Below are 4,947 nucleotides of genomic sequence, written 5' to 3' on the forward strand. Positions count from 1 at the left end.
GAACATGACAATAAGAGATTGGGTAGAAACGGGATACTTGAAGTCTTAAATCTGAAGACCAACCTTCTTCAGCCTGGTGTCCTCAAGTTATTTGGCACTGTTCCTCCCAGGATTCCCAGTCCGATGACTAGAAATGTTAAGAGATGCAGTTCCAACACATGTGGAGGGCACCAGGTTAGAGAAACCTGTGGTAGACAACCTTCCAGGTTAGACTCTACTCCTATTCCAAGTACCATCCCAAGGTAGAATCATGTCTTAGTTCACATTAATGACATCTATACAGATCAAAACTCCATCTATCACAGCATTTTACTTCCCATATCTGGCACTGTCAACTACATTCCTACTACTGTAGTTCATACTACAGTATGTAGTTCCTACAGTAGTTCATAAGCAAATCATGAAGACAGTACTTCTCCCTTCCTGAGGCATTGCAGCAATTGATATTCAGTGGTATCTGATTCACACATTGAACTAAGCCTTAATTTAACAATGGTTTATTGATAACACACAAAGCCATAAACCATAATTTACAAACCACAACTAAGTTTTCATATGATACTAAGCCAAAAACAAAATTTGCACATTCAGTTGCCTCTAACCTCAAACTTGGTATCAAAACTATGGTATAACTGAAAAATAGTTATTGTAACATTACTCATTCCCAATAGTTGCAGGACAGAGATAGTTGTGAAAGAGAACAATGACCCCACACGCTCTCTGCTGACTTCCTAGTGCCCCAGGTGACAGTGCTGCTTCCCTACAAATCCAATAGGCAGAGGTGCCATGGGCTAAGTTGGCAATATGTAACCCATTATTTTCCAGATCTTTTAATCAACTCTCACAATCACTTGCCACCAGCATGCTAGTTAGTTTTAAAGTCCAAAACACATGGAAAACACCAGCCCAAGTTGTTTCTACCAGGCAGTGGACTGCCTACAAGGCCAAAAACAGGGCCAGATTCACCTTACCCACAGCAAGGCTGCAACGGCTCATGGGCCTGTTCTTTTCAGTGTCAGGAAAAGGGGAAAAAATGGCCCAAATGGGATTGGTTCTTTTCTTCTCAAATTGATTAAGGGGAATGATATAAAGGATCAAGTACTGAAATACCCATTGTATTAGAATATTATTGTACAGTATATAATTGTATTTTTAAACGTTTTAAACTGTAATGTAATACATTTTAAAAATCCATTCTACAGAAGAGGATTGAGTATAATATGATACCAATTAATAGCTCAGGCTGAATGTGTTTGGCCTTCAACCTCCACTTTTGGGCTGACTTTGACCTGTAGACCCCATGCTGATGGCTTAAACATTTAACTTGATTTTGGACCTCTTGTTCTTCTCCAATCACATTTTTGTAACATTGCATTTGGAGAACTCAAAAGCATGCACACTCTTGTGTGTCATTTTGATCAGTCCTAATAGCAGTATTGCCAACTATGGATGTTAAAATTGTGAGGGTTTTTTTTCCAATAACAAGATGTAGCTGGGACTTTAGAGAGGCGGGGGGATTATTAATATATCACATGATGGAAAGTACAATATTAAATAGAGAAAAATATTCTAATAGATCTTTCAAAAGATTTTAAGTCTTAAGGAATGGATTTGCAATCAATTTCAGAGAAACAGTAGTAATGCTTCCCCCGAAGCAAACACTGACACAGGACATACGGATCACTGCTGGTTTACATGGTTTTAATTCCAAGAGATTGTATCTCTGTATATCTTGGATGACCAGATGTTGTAGGCACCAATAACAGGGGAGATTTGCATTTAGTATTTCCCTTAGGCTGATGAGCGGCTACCCTATCATGATAAAGGACTAAAAATGCCACTTCAAAAAGACCTAATGTAAAAAAAGAATGGTCCGTGGCCAGTCAGACTGGCCTTGCTTTCCACGCATCAATTCGTCAGAAGACAACTGCAGTGAAACAACAGGATATGGTAACCACAAAATTATATTGTTAATGTTAGCAAGGTAATCAAGAAAAAAATATATTTAGTAAGCTATTTCTTTTTCCGTCACTATAGAGTAGCACCCAGCAAATGTCACTCAAACTTACCAGGGGGGGGGGGGGACCTTAGAAAAACATTTTCATTAAAGAAAACCCCAGTGAACTGTATGACTGACAGGAATTATGCAATTTCTGAGAATCTGTAATCTTGGGAGGAAGATAATTTAGTGAATTAGCTAGTTTTCATTCTGTGACATAATGAATTTTGTTCCGCAATGTGACATGATTTGAATCATACCTGAGAGTTAATAAACCTTTTCAATGACTGGATTAAATCATTGGAGAGCTGCATAAAAAATTAAAATAATGCTCTATTGACAGAATATAAACTTCTGATGAATGTATTTTCAAATCAGGAGTAGCTTTCGATTTCAAACAGATATCTGCCAAAGTTTAAAAATCTATTAAAAACACTGGCTTCACAACATAATACAATGAATAATACTGCATTTAAGCTATACATTTTGGGGGAGTTATCAGAGAAGTACACAAACACACAATCCCCATCCCCAAAGTGTAACTCAATCCTACAGCTGCTGCTCCTACACCATTAACTTAGAAAACAAATTTCTATTGTGTGTGCTTGGGGGAGGGGAGAGGAATCTACAAGTTAGGCATCCAATTCACATATGTTAAAATGTTAGATTTGAAAGCTGGCCTCCACCTGCAATGATGACATGGACTAAATCACCATTACCATGTGGCCAGGCCCTATACCAGCTTTTGGAGATCCTCTCCTTGGGCAATATGTTCTCAGAACACGCACACACGCAAACTGAAGCTACTTTCTTCTGGCCAGTCATAATTACCCAGTCATTTGCTCTTGCTGTGTTGATGCAATTTGCGAGGTGGAAGGTAAGTGAGGGCTACCGCTTTTCCTCTATTGGCACTGTAATTCCTAAACCAGTAGCAACAAGGAAGAAATAACAGAAGGGACAAGCCTTTGAGAATTAGTAATGTATCTTCTGTTAAAGAGTAGATCTAGGGTGGTGTCCAACCAACTTTTGAAGCCTGCAACCTGTTACCTATCCAACATCTGTGCACACAGCTGTGTTGAAAAAAGGAAGATGCATGATTAGCTTCAATACAGAATTTATAAAAGCAGAGAATGTTGTTCATTTCCCAACCAGTTGACCTCCAGATGTGTTGAATTTCTTCTCTCTACATTAGAGAAAATTATACTTTGGATGCATTTTGCAAAGACCTAGCTGTCTTGAGAAGTCTATAATGCTGTGCAAGTTGGAAGAAAAGAGAAAATGACTAGGAGCAAGGTGGGTGGACTCAATTACAGCTGCAAAGGGTGCACTGTTGGAAGACCTAAAGGACCACGTCAGGGACAAATCATCCTGGATAAAATGTATGTGGTCACTAGAGTCAACACTAACTTGATGGCACATAATCAATTGAGAAGTCAACATTGGAGAAATCTGGAACACAGTCTTAGCATGTAGGTTCTGTTGAGCTTTTTCAGAATTAATGTGCAACAATATGAAGAAAACTGGATTTAAACAGCAGTTTAGAACTCTTCTAAGAAGGAAGACACTTCAAATACATTGGGTTTAATGTACTTTTCAGTCCTTCCCTAATCATATTAGCATTTATTCTTGAAAAATAAGGATATTGCTTGCAACACAGATTGACGTTATCACCTATGCTGGGAGTACAACCTTGGTTTTGGGACAAATCCACAGGCAAACTACTGCAGTGAAAACTTTGAAACCACATAGGCAACTTATGTTACTTCTCTGTATTATCTTCACAGTCATTGTGCAAGCATCAATGGGCATAGGAAAACCAGATCAATGGAGATGTCCAGTGAAGATGCTTTCTCCTTATCTTGTTGGTATACTAATGGACAATGATAATTGGAAATAAGGATTCACTTTCAACAGACTGATATGGAACACTCTTGAAATGTTTAACACATGTCTCGCAGACAATGTGACACAAAGATTGGGTATTAGGTCTGCATATGCATTGGAACACACTAAGGCTGCAATTCTGTATACTATATATACTGTATAGTATAAACTATTTCACTAAACTCAGAGAGGTTAACTTCTGAGTAGACATATAAGCAGGGCCCACACATCACACTAAGTTGTGTATTATATCAGGGTTATTTATTTTTTTTTTTGCTTAAGTGTGTTGTATAAGCTAGCTAGTTGTACAGGTAGTTCTCATTTAGCAACTGCAATTGGGACCCACAACTTGGTCATTAAGCAAAGCAGTCGCTAAATGAAAAATCATGTGACTGCAACTGTGTTTACAATTCTATACAGGACAACACATACTGACTGACTGTAATGGTGAACACATGACTGACAGACACTGCGAAGGTCGTAAATGTGGGAATTGGTTGCGAAGTTCTTCAGTACTGTTGTAACTGCAAACGGTCACTATCAGAGGCAGTTGCTAAGCAAGGACTACCTGTAGTTTGAAACATTACTTAAACCAGTTTAGCACTATATATAAAAGCTGTGCAAAACCTTTGAAATATGTGTTTTAAAATGCACACAAGCATGCATGAAGCACCTATTTTTGAATAATTAAAGGAAATATGTCTTTTTCTAGCACATACAGCTTCTCTGGAAACTGCTCCCAACTGTCTCCACACATGTGGAATATCTGTACACATATATAGAAATAACTAGGAGCAACACTAATGCAGCTGTGCAAATTGAAAAAGCTACAGCTGCTTAAACAAGAGGTCCTTCAAACATGCCCATGTTTTGAGTCACCTCTTTTGAAGGATTTGCACAGCCCTACAACGTATGAACCAAGTCAAGCAGATGTGTACTGTAAATAGACCTATGCAAATAAAGTTCTCTCATTTCCTGTAGGTATCATACAGAATCAAGTATAAATGTAACATAACAGCAACTATAGATTTTCAGATAAAAAGAAGTACACAAAATGCCAGAAA

The sequence above is a fragment of the Candoia aspera genome, chromosome 3, assembly GCF_035149785.1.
Source record: "Candoia aspera isolate rCanAsp1 chromosome 3, rCanAsp1.hap2, whole genome shotgun sequence".
Taxonomy (NCBI): Eukaryota; Metazoa; Chordata; class Lepidosauria; order Squamata; family Boidae; genus Candoia; species Candoia aspera.